This window comes from Urtica dioica, chromosome 4 (assembly GCF_054948205.1).
Source record: "Urtica dioica subsp. dioica isolate 48M chromosome 4, U.dioica_male_clone48M_v1_H2, whole genome shotgun sequence".
NCBI classification, from domain to species: Eukaryota; Viridiplantae; Streptophyta; class Magnoliopsida; order Rosales; family Urticaceae; genus Urtica; species Urtica dioica.
Genome location: NC_142759.1, coordinates 44392426 through 44409330, shown reverse-complemented (window position 1 = coordinate 44409330; position 16905 = coordinate 44392426).

Sequence of the window (16905 nt, the reverse complement as noted above, 5' to 3'; positions counted from 1 at the left end):
TATCTGAGGTTAAAATTTTTGTCAATGGTGCCCATAAGAAGAGTTGTAGTCCTTATTTTGTAAATTTGATTTAATAAAGTCTCACGAAGACTCTTGGTTGTAATTGCTTATTCATTAATAAAAAGTTGAAACGTTCATTCATTCTTCCTTGTCTGTTTGAAGCTTTATGATAAAACATTAGTCTTTAGTCCATAAACAAACTTAACAACTTACGAAGAGACAAATGTAGATTTGCATGAACAAACTCTTCGTAGTTTTCTTAAAACGATATATTCGCAATCTAAGGGTTAAAGGATTATTGACCTCAGTACGATTGTTAGGAGAATCTATGATGTCTGGTTATGGGACATTGAGAGTTGGAGACTCTATAGTTCTTCTAGGTATCTTCCGAAGGTACTGAATTGACCAGTGCACTTCTAGAGACAAAATAAGAACAAACCATTTAACCTCTTATGTCTCGAAGTCACTACGTATGAGTTGCATCGTGCTTACCTTAATCCTGAAATGAGACATGCCATTTCACAGCTTATGTATTCTCATTTGAGAAAGTCAGAGTTCGGACTCACTATGTGATTCTGAACAGGGCCTATTGGTGAAGTACTAAGTTGTGAGAATGTCATGAGTAACTTTGTGAAATTCTCATAGATATGGAATTCATGTACAAGATTGCTGAAATGCAATGTATATCACCTCATGCTTTGTTCCTTGGAGTGTGAATAAATGAACTGGCCAGTATTCAAATTGAGTCCTGACTCTTTTGGATGAAACAATGTGACTTGTTAGCTTCTCGTCGATACATTGTTTCTAACTTATTCACAAGCGACAAAGGAGTTGAGGAAATAACAGCTAGAAGGGTAAAATGGTAATTTCGTAAATCCCGACTAGCTGATGATATTCATGAAGGGTAAACATAGATAATATTCAGTGGATCCGCTCATCATAATTTTGTTGAATTCTTGAGTAGAAAATAAATTCATTTGAACCGAGAGATTTTCAGTGTCAATCTTTAGTGGAGTCAGTTGACATTAAGCTAAACTTGAAAAAGGTTTGTGAACTTTTGAGTCCAAGTATTTAGCTCAAGCTTTGTTCATTTGTATCCATGAGGTCACTGTCACAAATCACATCGAGTAGGAATAGTTAAACTAGAAGCTAAGTTAAAACAAGAACGAGACAAGTTTTACGAAAATTGTCAAAAGGGTATTTTTGTCTTTTGAGACATAGGATGAAATGAATGTCAATAAATTTTTTGACAAGGTCATTTGATGACATGCATCAATCGGCTAATATTCATTTATTGGGCCTTGTGGATTAATTTCATTTCATAAGAATTTTATTGAAAATTCTTAATGGGCATTTTTCATGTTGTCATGAACAAATGAAGGAGCTTCTAGAAGCCCCTTCTGGAGAGCATATGGGCGCCTACTACCCAAGGGAAAAGAGAGAATATTTTGTGCATAAATGTATCAAGATACTTGCCAAAAGAAAAAGAGGAAATAAATTTCCTATGCAAGCATAAGAATTTCGGCCAACCTAGGGAAGGAACAAAATAGGAAACAAATCCAAGGGCTTCTAGAAGCCTTGTTGGCCGTGTTAATTAAAGGGGCAATGGGGAATATTTGCTCATGAATATGTGATATTCTATAGAAGAGGAAACTACCTGATTGAGGGTGAGACCTCTCCTATAAATAGGAGCCCCATTCTTCACATTTCAATCATCCAAGTTTTAGAGATTTGAGACCTTCTTTGTCTAGCTTGGCCGACTCCTCTCTCTCTCTCTCTAGTCAATTTCGTTTTTTGTTTCGGCACCTAGGTCCATATTTGACCTAGTGTTTTAGCTCTTCGACTCCAAGACTTGTTCATGAGTCGTCGTGTTTAAAAGTGCCCACTCACTAATTCCTTTTCTCTCGAGTGATTTAGTGATAGAAACTTTCGTGGTTGCTCGAGTTGCCGAGGAAAGAAGAGAGACGTGCTACGAAGGGGGAGACGAATGTTTTCAACCTTTCGAAGTCTCATCAACGTTCAAGCTTCTAAAAAGGTTAGTAAATTTATTATGCTCATAATAGTTTTTAATTACGTGTACTTGCTCTTTGTCTAGGTTAGTAAAATCGTTTTACTTGTTAAAAGAAAATTTTTAATTCCGCCGCTTACCGAAGCGTTAAACTTTTTTCTTAACCCTAGATCAATTCCAACAAATGGTATCAGAGCTATGGCCAAAGATATGCATGTACATGTATATAAAATTATGAGCTTGAAAATCGTTTTCGAAAGTTTACCAATTTTGTGACAAGTTAGAATTGTTATCTTAGATTTTTTTTAATTTATTGCTCTTGCCTTTAAATTAAAAATCATGTTGTTTTTCTATGAGTTTGGGATGTTATTAAAACACATTAGAATCAGTTCTAAAATTTTTTAATTTTTTATATTAAAATCGTGTTTTTAAGTTTGAGAAAATTTCGAGTAAATTTTGTGACTAGTTATATTGTCTTGCTAGTTTCTTTTATTTACTTGAATCGTTTTATGCTTGTTATTATTTCTTTTATATCATGTTATTACCATGTTAATAAAACACAAATAAAAGCTTTAACAACTTCCTAAAACGTTCCGTTACACTCGATTCTTTTTACGCACTAAAAGACCGAACTTTAATTATTTCTGTTTTCTTCGAGGTGGAGTAAAAGCCGCAGTAAAAGTGGTATAACTCTCTGCTCCGAATTCGAAATTTAATTATTCTTATATCAAATTAAAGGTCTGTCTGTCCTCTTTCCAATGCCACCTGTTTTGGATAAAAAGGACATCGGAGCCGCCAGTTATGGAGATTTTAATCCGAGGTGCGCGGCTTTTCCGAAAGTCCATTTTTTTAGAATTCCGGATTTTCAGCCCCACTACCATGAGTTATAGAACTCTAATGAGAAAATTTTCTTGAGCAAAAATGTTTTTTATAAGATTATAAACATAATGTGAAAGATTAAACTGTTTTGATTTATGAAAGTGTAATTGAAATTGAATTTTTACAAAACTAGTTTGAATTTTGAAAAACCGTTTTCATTTTTAAACTTGAAACTATTTTGTCATCCAAATCAAATAAGTTTTCAAAATGTTTTCAAAACTATATCGATATCACATATGTTCAAAATCTGTACGCTCTTGAAAATTTGAGTGGGAGGTCTCCGCGTAGACGAGCCGAAAAATAAAAAGATGTGTAATCTCAAACTTTCAAGTGTTCGAGTGAGTTGAATTCACACTTCCCTCATGCACTTTCCCGAATAGAAAATAGGAAAAGATCCGAGTATGTACCTTGTGCCTTTATGCACTAACACTGATCTGAACATGAAGATCTAGGATTCCTTTCTAGTTGTCCACTCTATCGCTCTATAACTAGGAAATCTGTTTCCGAACTTATAAGAGTCGATTTACCAACTCCAAAAACTAAGTGGGAGAGTTATACTTGTTGTTTGTAACCCACGATCCCCAACACTAATGAAAAGTGAAAGTGTCGCCAGACTAAGAGTCACCCTTGTGGCCCTCTCTTAAATGAGAGTACTCAAGGGCGCTTTGCTCTGATCAATGCTCAATGAGCTAAGTCCGAGAGAGAGACAATGAGACAAGACCTCCCCTCGGTGGATTGTTTTTTAAAATCGATCTTTTGGACTAAGTGATTGGTTACACACTTAGACTCAATCCCTAGTAATCCTCCCTCTAGGCTCTGCGAAAGGATGTGAGTGATCAAACCAATTTAAGGTGGCTAGTCAAAATTGGTGTATTGACATCTTGGCTAAGCATTAATGATGTGTCATTTACTTATAAATGGAGATTTTTTGCGGCCTTCTCTTGAGGGAGTAAATTATCGTTTGGTTTATAACACCTTTGGATTTTATCAAGTCTTAAAGAAACTTAAATCCTAAACCAAAGACTAATCATAAACTTGTTTCAACTTTTATAGGCAAAATGTCTCTCAAACCTCTCTCGATCATCCTTTCGTCAAACAAACTCGAAACCAAAAACTACGTTAATTGGAAACATAACCTCGACATAATACGTACCTTTAACAAGCACAAATGGGTACTCACCACCCCGTGTCCTCCTCTGATGAATGATGATTCGACTCAAGATGACAAAGATGCCTTGGAGGCCTGGCTCTGCTTCGATGAGATTGTGAGGTGCTATATCTTTTCATCAATGAAGAATGTGTTGCAACAACAACATCGTGACATCGAGACTGCCGCTTACATGCTCAACAATCTTCATGAGATGTTTGGAGAGCAAAGGCGTCAAACAAGGCAACAAGTAGTCCGACAGTTTATGAAGTATCGCATGAAGGCTTGGACTCCTGTCAGGGAGCATACGATGCTGATCGTTAGTTACCAGAATGAGATGGAAATCCTAGGATCTAAGATTAATGAGGAGATCAAAATAGATATGATCTTGGAAACTCCCCCCGAATCTTTTGATACCTTCAAGTGGAACTACTCCATGAATAAGCTAGAGTACATTGTTACCGAGCTTGTAAAGGAGCTTCACACTGTTAAAGGTCTCACTAAGAGAAAGAGGAATCAAGGAGACGCACATGCTACTGAGCACAAAGCCTCCGCCTCTAGATCTAAGAAGAGACCTCAAAAGGCCGAGAAAAAGAATTGTCCTGCCTATCTCAAAGCAAAGGAACATAGTATTGTACTAATTACCGAAGCATGCTTAGTAGCTGATAATGTATCATCGTGGATTATTGACTCCGCTGCTACTAACCATATTTGTTGTTCCTTGAATGATTTCAAGAAAACCAAAAGCTTAGAGGAAGGCGAGTTCTGTTTTAAATGGGGTGATGGGAGCCTGGTGTCCGCGAAGGCTGTGGGATCCGTGATGCTGTCTTTTGAAGACCGCACTTTAAACTTGAATAATGTTTATTTTGTTCCTACCTTTGGGAAGAACTTAATATTCGTTGCTCGTCTTCTTGAGCAAGATTATTGTTTAAAGTTCATTAAGAATGGAATTCGTATTTCGTTTCCGGATAATTGTTTTGTCACTGATGCATGTATGAAGAATGCTCTTTTCTACATCTATCCCACTCAACCTTCTCTTTTAGACACCGAAATAGATAATGATCTAATTAGGGAGCCAGAGAGGATCAAACTTTCTGAATCCTCCGATCTAACAAAATCAACATACCTCTAGCACTTAAGACTTGGTCATATCAGTCTAGACAGGATTAAGAGACTTGTGAAGGACGGTCCACTCCAAGCCTCTGCAATAGGTTCACTACCTACTTGCGAATCTTACATAGAAGGAAAAATGACTAAGCGACCTTTCTCCGATAAGGGTCGAAGAGCCACTGAGCTGCTGGAACTAGTACATTCTGATGTATGTGGTCCGCTCAGTCATCAGGCACGTGGTGGATCCGAATACTTCGTCACATTCACCGAAGATTACTCAAGATACGGTTTTGTCTATTTTCTCAAACACAAATCCGAGACCTTTAACGTATTTAAGGTCTTTAGGGCTTTAGTGGAAAAGCAAACTGGCAAACAGATCAAAACCCTTCGATTCGATCGAGGTGGTGAGTATATGTCTGGAGAGTTCGATGACTTTCTTAAAGAAGAAGGTATCGCTTCTCAGCTTACCGCACCTGGCACACCCTCTTACCTTTTGGGGGTATGCCCTCGACACAGCCGCTTACATTCTGAACCAAGTTCCGTCCAAAACAGTTCCTGGTACTCCTTATGAAAGATGGACTAGCCGTAAAGTAAATCTGGGCCCGAATTTGGGGTTGCCCTGCACATGTGTTAAGGCAAAAGACTAGCAAGTTGGCTAGTAGGTCACGTCCAAAACGGTAAGACTTTCGTTAGCACGAATGCTCGTTTCCTTGAGGAGGACTTTATGAACGATGCAAAACCTAGAAGCAAAATTGTGCTTGAAGAAAAGTTGGGTGAGGAAGCTTCTACCTCATCTGTAAGAACTGTTCTTACCCAACTGAAACACAACCTAACTCATCAGAATCTCGTCAAGTAGTACTTCGACGTAGTGGGAGGGCTACTCAAAAGCCTGACAGGTACATGTCTTATGGAGACTCTCTAGTAGCCGTCTCCAACATGGATGATCCTGTTTCCTATAGCCAAGCGATGGCTTGTTCTGAATCAAACCTTTGGCTTGACGCCATGAAAGTTGAAATGAACTCGATGTATGTCAACAAAGTCTGGAAACTTGTAGACCTTCTTGAAGGGATTAAACCCGTAGGGTGTAAGTGGATATACAAGAAGAAAAGGGGTCCTGATGGGAACGTCGAGACGTTCAAAGCACGACTTGTGGCGAAGGGTTATACCCAACAAGAAGGGATTGACTATGAAGAAACCTTCTCGCCAGTCGCGATGCTTAAATCCATCCCCATACTTCTATCCATAGCTGCAGCTCTCGACTATGAGATCTGGCAAATGGATGTCAAGACGGCCTTCCTGAATGGCAATCTTGACGAGCGCATTTATATGGCTCAACCAGACGGTTTTGTGGAAGAAGATCAAGAGACCAAGATTTGTGAGTTACTTAAGTCCATTTATGGACAAAAGAATGCGTCTAGGTCATGGAATATTATATTCGATGAAACTGTGAAAAGCTTCGGCTTTGTACAGTCAATAGATGAGCCTAGTGTTTACAAGTTAATACACGAAGGCAAAGTTGTGTTTCTGGTACTATATTTTAAAATGATATATTACTCATAGGTAACGATGTGGGTAAATTATCTGAGGTTAAGGTCTGGCTAGCAAAGCAATTCAACATGAAGGATCTATGAGAAGCCGCGTACATTCTGGGGATCCAAATCTTTCGAGATAGGAAAAACCGGACCCTGTCACTCTCTGAAGCATCTTATATTGATAAGGTGATTGATCGTTTCTCGATGCAAGACTCCAAGAAGCGCCAAACACCCTTTAGGCATGGAGTCTCGCTCTCTAAAGACTAGTCTCCCAAGACTGCACAAGAGATTAAAGACATGAGGAAAATTCCTTACGCCTCTGCTGTAGGAAGCCCCATGTATGCTATGTTTTGCACTAGAACTGATATATGTTTCGCCGTTGGCGTAGTTAGTCGTTTCTAATCCAACCCTGGACCCGAGCACTTGATTGTTGTTAAGCATGTTCTTAAGTATCTTCGAAGAACTAGGCACTTGATGCTTACATACTCAGGTACTGACCTGACTATTACGGGATATACCGACTTCGATTTTCAAGCGGATAAGGATTCCAGGAAATCCACTTCGGGATCTGTGTTCATCCTTAATTATGGAGCTGTTGTGTGGAGGAGTATTAAGCGATCTTGCATTGCTGACTCCACAATGGAAGCAGAATATGTGGATGCTTGTGAAGCATCCAAAGAGGCTGTATGGCTTAGAAAATTCCTTAAGTATTTGGAAGTAGTTCCTAATGTCGACGAGCCCATGACCCTTTATTGTGATAATAGTGGGGCTATCGCTAACTCAAATGAACCTCGAAGCCATAAGCGCTCTAAACATATTGAGAGGAAATACCATTCAATTCGAGAGATCGTGAAGCACGGAGACGTGGAAGTGAAGAAGATCTCAATGGTGGACAACCTGGCAGATCCATTCACCAAGGCCCTAGCAAACAAGGTCTTTGACCAACATTGAGAGGGATTAGGCATGAAGGACTACACACATCTTCTTTGAGTCAAGTGGGAGTTTGTTGTCAATGGTGCCCACAAGAAGAGTTGTAGTCTTTACTTTTGTGCATTTGATGTAATAAAGTCTCACGAAGATTCTTGCTTGTAATTGCTTATTCATTAATAAAAAGTTGAAATGTTCATTCATTATTCCTTGTGTGAAGCTTTATGATAAAACCTTAGTCTTTAGTCCATGAACAAACTTAACAACACATGAAGAGACAAATGTTTATTTCGTTTTAGAGACTTGAGAGCTTCTCTCTCTAGCTTGGTCGACTCCTCTCTCTCTCTCTCTCTCTCTCTCTCTAGTCAACATGTTTTAGCTCTTCGACTCTAAGACTTGTTCTTGAGTCGTCGTGTTTAAAAGTGCCCACTCACTAATTCCTTTTCTCTCGAGTGATTTAGTGATAGAAACTTTCGTGGTTGCTCGAGTTGCCGAGGAAAGAAGAGAGACGTGCTGCGAACGGGGAGACGAACGTTTTCAACCTTCCGAAGGCTCATCAACGTTCAAGCTTCTAAAAAGGTTAGTAAATTTATTATGCTCATAAAAGTTTTTAATTACGTGTACTTGCTCTTTGTCTAGGTTAGTAAAATCGTTTTACTTTTTAAAAGAAAATTTTTAATTCCGCCGCTTACCGAAGCGTTAAACTTTTTCTTAAACCCTAGATCAATTCCAACAAAAATCTGGCTAGCAAAGAAATTTGATATGAAGGATCTAGGAGAAGCCTGGTACATTCTGGACATTCAGATCTTTCGAGATCGGAAGAACCGGACTCTATCGTTCTCTTAAGCATCTTATATTGATAAGGTGATGGATCGCTTCTCGATGCAAGACTCCAAGAAGGGCCAAACACCCTTTAGGCGTGGAGTCTCACTTTCTAAGGACATGTCTCCCAAGACTGCACAAGAGATTGAGGACATGAGAAAGATTCCTTCAGATATCTGCTTCGCAGTTAGCGTAGTAAGCCGTATTCAATCCAACCCTGGACCCGATCACTGGATTGTTGTTAAGCATGTTCTTAAGTGTCTTTGGAAAACAAGGAACTTGATGCTTACATATTCAGGTACTGACCTTACTATGAGGGGATATAGCGACTCCGATTTTCAGGCGGATAAGGATTCCAGGAAATCCACTTCAGGATCTGTGTTCATCATAAATAATGGATTTGTTGTTTGGAGGAGTATCAATCAATCTTGCATTGTTGACTCCACAATGGAAGCAAAATATGTGGCTGCTTGTGAAGCATCCAAAGAGGTTATATGGCATAGAAAATTCCTTAAGTATTTAGAAGTCGTTGCAAAAGTCGACGAGCCTATGACGATTTATTGTGATAACAGTGGGGCTATCGCTAACTTAAAGGAACCTCGAAGCCACAAGCGCTCTAAGCATATTGAGAGCAAATACTATTTGATTCGAGAGATAGTGCAGCGCGGAGACGTGGAGGTGAAGAAGATCTCGACGGTGGACAACTCTACGAACAATACAAATCGGAGTTTGAAGAAGGAGTCCTCGACCCGCAAATTTTATTTAGAATTTTTTTTTTTATAATTTATAAAATGTAGAATTAATTTCAAAATAAATGAGGACCTTGGTCTAAAATTCCCAAAAAATTGGTTTTTTATGATTACATCGGTAATAATCCTGCAAAAGGGGGATTATTCAGAGCGAGTTAAATGGATAGCGGGGATGGAATAGCTGTAGGTTGGTTAGGACACCCTATCTTTAAGGATAAAGGGCCTGGATTCGATTCTCAGAAAAAGAGTAACCTTCTCTTTTTTACCAGCTCTCTCTTGCATCTCCAGAGTTCCCTTTCGGAACTCATACAAAAACCCTCGTCTTCGACGTCTTTGCTGCTTTTGACGGAAATTGAGCAGATTTCGCAATCGCACCCGCAAATAATAGAAAGGCGCACAAAGGAAATTGAGCACAATTTTGCAAAGAGGGAGCCCACTTGTTTCTCGAGATTGGTAGAAAAAAACCCGCAACTCCTTGGGGTTATCCTGTACTCTACGAGATCACCCCTACCATTCTGTATTTTGTCCTTTGTTCTCCATAGCAACTGTGGAGAAAAAAGCCCCAAAATTGATGACTTATTAAGGGAAATACGAGGATTCTTTCGACATCTGAGGGACATTTAGCCAGCAAGGTCTTCGACCAGCATCGAGAGGGATTGGGCATGAAGGACTACTCTCATCTTCTTTGAGTCAAGTGGGAGTTTGTTGGCTTTGATGCACACAAGAAGAGTGGTAGTTATTACGTGTATGCATTTGATGTAATAAAGTCTCACAAAGACTCTGGCTTGTACCTACTCAATAATTAATAAAGAGTTGAAACTTTCATTCATTCTTCCATGTTTGTTTGAAGTTTTATGATAAACCTTTGTCTTTAGTCCTTAAACAAAGCTAACAACAAATGAAGAGTCAAATATAGATTTGCATGAACAAACTCTTCATGGTTTGCTTAAAGCAGTATATTCACAATCTAAGGATCAAAGGGCTATTGATCTTAATATGATTGTTAGCAGAACATATGATGTCTGGTTATGAGACATAGAGAGTTGGAGACTCTATAGTTCTTCCTAGGTATCTTCTGAAGGTACTAAATTGACTAGTGCACTTCTAAAGACAGTATAAGAACAAACCATTTAACCTCTTCTATCTCAAAGTCACTATATATGAATTGCATCATGCTTACCTCAATCCTGAAATGAGACATGTCATTTCATAGCTTACATACTCTCATTTGAGAAAGTCAGAGTTCTAGATTTACTATGTCATACACACAAGACCTATTGATGAAGTACTAAGTTATGAAGATGTCATGAACAACTTTGTGAAGATCTCATAGATATGGAATTCATGTTCAAGATTGCTAAAATGCAATGTATATCACCTCATTCTTTGTTCCTTGGAATGTGAATAAATGAACTGGCCAGCGTCCAAATTGAGTCCTAACTTTTTGGATGAATCAATGTGACTTGTTAGCTCATCATCAATACTTGTTTCTAACTTATTTACAAGTGACAAATAAGTTGAGGAAATAACAACTAGAAGGGTAAAATGGTTGTTGTTGGCCTGTCTCGAGCCGACGAGATTTAAAAACATTTGCTAAAGGACACCCGCCATGACTTGGCCGGAGTCACCGGTCACTGCGACGAAAAGCTCGGCGGAGACTCTCGGTCGTCGCTCGGCCACTGCTCGAGGATGCTCAGCCACCCTGCTCCTCTCGGCCATTGCCCGAGGCTGCTTGTCCCTCCATCAAGAGGCCGCTAGACCATCGCTCGAGGACGCTCGGCCATCCGGCCCCTCCCGACCATTACTCGAGGTTGCTCGGCCATCCGTCAAGAGGCGGCTCGGCCATCGCTCGAGGACGCTTGGTCATCCGGCCCCTCCTGGCCATTGCTCGAGGTCACTTGGCCATCCTGTCAAGCGACGGCTCCGCCATCACTCGAGGAAGCTCGGCCATCCGGCCCCTCCCGGCCATCGTTCAAGGCCGCTCGGCCATGCACCAGAGGCCGCTTGATCATTGCTCGAAGACGCTCAGTCGCTCAAGTCCTTCTCGGCCGTCACCCAGGGCTGCTCGGTCATCCACCAGGAGCCGCTTGGCCACTGCCCAAGAGGGCCCGGTCACCCACTCCAATCGGGGTCTAATGTTGTCGGCCCGTCTTGAGCCGACGAGATTTAAAAACATTTGCTAAAAGACACCCGCCATGCCTTGGCCGGAGTCACCGGTCACCTCAATGAAAAGACTCGGCGGGGACTCTCGGCCGTCGCTCGGCCACGCTCGAGGACGCTCGGCCACTCAGCTCCTCTCGGCCATTGCCCGAGGCCGCTCGGCCATCCACCAAGAGGCCGCTCGGCCATGGTTCGAGGAAGCTCGGCCATCCGGCCCCTCCCGGCCATTGCTCGAGGTCGTTCAGCCATCCGTCAAGAGGCGGCTCGGCCATCGCTCGAGGACACTCGGCCATCCGGCCCCTCCCGGCCACTCCTCGAGGTCGCTCGGCCATCCGTCAAGAGGCGGCTCGGCCATCGCTCGAGGACGCTCGGCCATCCGGCCCCTCCCGGCCATCGCTTGAAGCCGCTCGACCATCCACCAAAGGCCGCCCGGCCATTGCTCGAGGACGCTCGGCCGTCACCCGGGGCAGCTCGGCCATCCACCAGGAGCCGCTCGGCCACTGCCCAAGAGGGCCCGGCCACCCACTCCAACCGGCCTCCCGGCCCCTTCCGAGCTCTATAAATATCGAGCTTGGCCTTTACCAAAAAGGTAACCAACTTCTCCTCATGCTTGAGTACCCAGAACGCTGCTCAGATCCTGACTCACTCGTTTCACTCAACGCAGGCGATGAACCTCCAAACACCTCTACACTCCACCTCAATCCTCCTAATGTTGAGCGTCGGAGAGGTAAACAGAGGCACCCCATCTATTTCTTCTTTGTAGTTCACGTATTTCTCTCTTATTTCAAGTGTTCCGACGAACGTTATCTATATTCAAGCTAAGGGACGACTGGGGATACCAAGTCCGACACGCTCAAGCCCAAACGCGACTACTTGGTCCGGCCTTGGGTCAAACCGTTTGAGGCTCCTGAATTGTTGTCCTAAAACAAGCGACAACAATGGTAATTTTATAAATCCCATCTATTTGATGATATTCATGAAGGGTAAACATAGATAATATTCAATGGATCCACTCATCACAATTAAGTAGAATTTTGAGTAGAAAATATATTCATTTGAACCGAGTGATTTTCAGTGTCAACTCTTTAGTGGAGTCAGTTGACATTAAGCTAGAATTTGGAAAAGGTTCGTGAACTTTTGTGTCCAAGTATGCTAGCTCAAGCTTTATTTATTTGGATCCATGAGGTTACTACCACAAGTCATTAGAGTAGGATTTGTTAAACTAGTAACTAAGTCAAAACAAGTTCAAGTGTTGAAGTAGACGAATTTTATGAAGATTGTCTAAAGGGTAATTTTTTCCATTAGGACATAAGATGGTATAAATGTCAAAATAAGATTTTGGACATTATCATACGATGATAATGTGAATTAATTCACACGGCCAAGAATTAGTTTTGGGTCTTGAGGATTGAATTTCATTTTATGGAATTTTATGTGAAAATTCTACATTAGCTTTTCTTTATTGTCTTGAACAAACAAAGAAACATCTAGAAGCATGTTCTAGATGACTATTTTCGAGGCCTCCATCAAAAGAAAGAAAGAAGTTATTTTGTGCATTGATGTATGAAGATACTTGCCAAAAAGGAAAAAGAGGAAACAGATTTATATAATTTAGCTATTAGTGTACACGGCCAAAGAGAAGAAAGAGGGAAACAAATTCCAGCCTTGGTATTTTTATGATAGGAATGAGAAACAAATATTGTGCTCATGAATATGTGATATTCAACCATAATAGAAAAGAGGAAATTGCCTCTTCAAGGCAATCCCTTCTCCTATAAATATCAGATTCACAGTGTTGAAACAAGTTTTTGGTGAGACCTTATCTCTCTAGATTGGCCGTCCCCCTCCCTCTCCCTATCTTCTTCTTGATCTTTTGTTTTGGCACCTAGGTCCTCATTAGACCTACCGTTTTGTATTATCTCTTTGGTTCTAAGACCCTTTCTTGAGTCATTGTGTTTAATAGTGCCCACACACTAAATCCTTTCCAAACTCGAAGACTCTAGTAGTAGAAACTATCGTGGCTACTCGGATTCAAGAAGACAAGAAAGAGACAAGTTAAGTGGGGAGACGAGCGATTCAACCAATCTAAAAGCTTCTCAATGCTTAAGCTTCAACTAAGGTTGGTACCAAGTAAAAACTTATTATAGTTTTATTTTAGATTGTATGTTCATGCACTTTGTCTAGGTAGTAAAATCGTTTTACACGTTTTAAAGAATTTTTTATATTCCGCCGCTTACTAGAAGCGATAAATTATTCTTAATCCTAGATCTATTCCAGCATCCACATAATTACTTGACACGATGCCCTTCCACACCTTGAAATGTGACTCTTAAAGCCCTGAGAACACTCCCCTTTGACCTCCAAGGCCTCCGCCTCGATCATAGAGTTCGTGCGCTTCGAGTCCGAAGGTGCCGAGGAAGAGTGTCGCTTCAAAGAAGCGCGGAGACCGCACTCCGCCAAGTAACCGACATCAAACTAATCATTGCCGTTTCACGATGCGATCCGAGAACGGGTCACTGTCAATGCCCTTAAGTCTCGAGAAGATCTCGCCAAGCTCACCCGAGCCCTCATCTTGGACGAGGAAGCTGTAAAATACAACGAAGGTCAGGACTCTGACCAAAAGAAACTAAAGTCATAAGACGAAGGATGAAAGTACCTGGAAGACAACTGCTCATGGGAGACGATGCAGCGCGATGGACTTCCTTCGCCTGCGGAACGTCCTCGGGACTGGGAGGGAAGGATGATAACCACCCAGTCGACGCCATCAACTTGGGTGAAAGAAGCCGCTCTTCAGCTTTCCGAGCCTCCGACATGCCTCGGATCTCCTCAACAAACTCGAGAATATCTACCCCCCGTCGACAGAAAAGTCAGCTAGAGGACCGAATCAAAGCGGCGCCGCTCCAAAGGCCTTGACCGAGACCCACACCCATGCCTTCATGCTTGGGGTCTCGGTGTTCGTGATCACCTTGGTTTTATGGCGATCACAGGCCATGTGAAGGCCAGGCTGCCCCGATTCGGAAAATGTTGTCAATGGTGCCCACAAAAGGAGTAGTAGTCATTGCTTATGTACATTTGATGTAATAAAGTCTCACAAAGACTCTTTCTTGTAACTGCTGAATAATTAATAAAAGTTGAATGTTCATTCATTCTTCCTTGTCTATTTGAAGCTTTATGATAAAATATAGTCTTTAGTCCTTAAACAAACCTAACAACAAATGAAGAGACAAATATAGATTTGCATGAACAAACTCTTCATGTTTTGCTTAAAACAGTATATTCACAATCTAAGGATCAAAGGACTATTGATCTCAGTATGATTGTTAGGAGAATATAGAGAGTTGGAGACTCTATAGTTCTTCCTAGGTATCTTATGAAGATACTGAATTGACCAGTGCACTTCTAGAGACAGAATAAGAACAAACCATTTAAGCTCTTATGTCTCGGAGTCACTATGTATGAATTGCATCATGCTTACCTCAATCCTGAAATGAGACATGTCATTTCATAGCTTACATATTCTCATTTGAGAAAGTCAGAGTTCAGATTCACTTTGTGGTTCTGAACAAGACTTATTGGTGAAGTACTAAGTAATGAAGATGTCATGAGTAACTTTGTGAAGATCTCATAGATATGGAATTCATGTACAAGATTGCTTAAATGCAATGTATATCACCTCATGCTTCGTTCCTTGGAATGTGAATAAATGAACTGGCTAGTGTCCAAATTGAGTCATGACTCTTTTGTATGAATCAATGTGACTTGTTAGCTGATCGTCAATACATTATTTCTAACTTATTCACAAGCAACAAAAGAGTTGAGGTAATAACAACTAGAAGGGTAAAACGGTAATTTTGTAAATCCCATCTAGTTGATGATATTCATGAAGGATAAACATAGATAATATTCAATGTATCCACTCATTACAATTAAGTAGAATTGTTGAGTAGAAAATATATTCATTTGAATCGAGAGATTTCAGTGTCAGCTCTTTAATGGAGTCAGTTGACATTAAGCTTGAACTTGGAAAAGGTTTGTGAACTTTTGAGTCCAAGTATGCTAGCTCAAGCTTTATTCATTTGGATCCATGCGTTCACTACCACAAGTCATTAGAGTAAGATTAGTTAAACATGAAAGTTAAGTCAAAACAAGTTCAAATTTTGAACTAGACAAGTTTTACGAAAATTGTCTAAAGTGTAATTTTGTCTTTTTGGACATAGGATGGTATGAATGTAAATAAATAAGTTTTTTGACATTGTCATACGATGACAATAAATTTGGGTTAGTCAGCCATACTAGTATATTGGGCCTTGAGGATTGAATTTCATTTTATGGAATTTTGTGTGAAAATTCTTAATGGGCTTTTCTCATGTTGTCATGAACAAATAAAGAAACATCTAGAAGCTCAAAAACCGTCCAACCTAAGAGAGAAAAAGAGATTATTTTGTGTATTGATGTATGAAGATATTTGCCAAAAGAAAAAGAGGAAAAAAATTTCCTCTATGAGGAATTGTTTTGGGCGGCCAAGGAGAGAAGCAAGTAAATGAGGAAACAAATCCATGTGTCATGAAGACATGTTGGACGTCCATGAGGTAGAAAGAGGAAACAAGGATTTGCTCATGAATATGTGATATTCAATGGAAAAAGAGGAAACTACCTTTTCAAGGCAAAACCTCCTCCTATAAATACCCCACCTCATTCACAATTCACAAGAGATTGAGAGCTTCTCTCTCTAGATTTTTGGCCGCCCATCTCTCTCTCTCTCTCTCTCTCTCTCGATCTCTTCTTGTTCTTTTGTTTTGGCACCTAGGTCCTTATTAGATCTAGAATTTTGTTTTAGCTCTTTGGCTCATAGACTAGTTCTTGAGTCATAGTGTTTAAAAGTGCCGACACACTAAATCCAACCTAAACTCTAAAGACTCTAGTGGTAGAAACTTTCGTGGTTGCTCATAGGTTCAAGAAGACTAGTGGGAGAGGTGAGCTAAGTGGGGAGACGAGCGTTTCAACCTGCCTAAGGCTTCTCAACGTTCAAGCTCCATTCAAGGTTGGTACCAAGTGAAAACTCAAAGTAGTTTTAAAATTTTAAATTATAAGCTCATGCACTTTGTCTAGGTAGTAAAAACGTTTTACGAGGTTTTAAAGAAATTTTTATATTCTCCCGCTTGCTGGAAGCGATAATCTTTCTTAAACCCTAGATCTATTCCAACAGAAAAGACCACGACAAGATTACGAAAGTCATGAATGGTCATGACCGCTCTGTTTGGCAATGCCACTCCATATGGCACATCGCAACCAAGCGATAGAATGCAGGGATCATCTGATGCATCCTAATCGCGCGAGGAGCTGCTGGACAATGGGCTGAAAAGGCAAACGCATCCGGTACTGAGGACTCGTCACGGCCACCGCGGAAAATCCACGCCGCGGAAGAAACTGTCGATCTCCCGCCAAAGGATGGAGAAGCGCCACGGACGTCGGAAAGGCGTATCTCTCCCTGAGACCGACATATGCTCGATAGGTGATCGAGCTTGAAGCATTGATACCTGAGCAGTCCAAGCCCTCCGGAGTAGCAGAGCC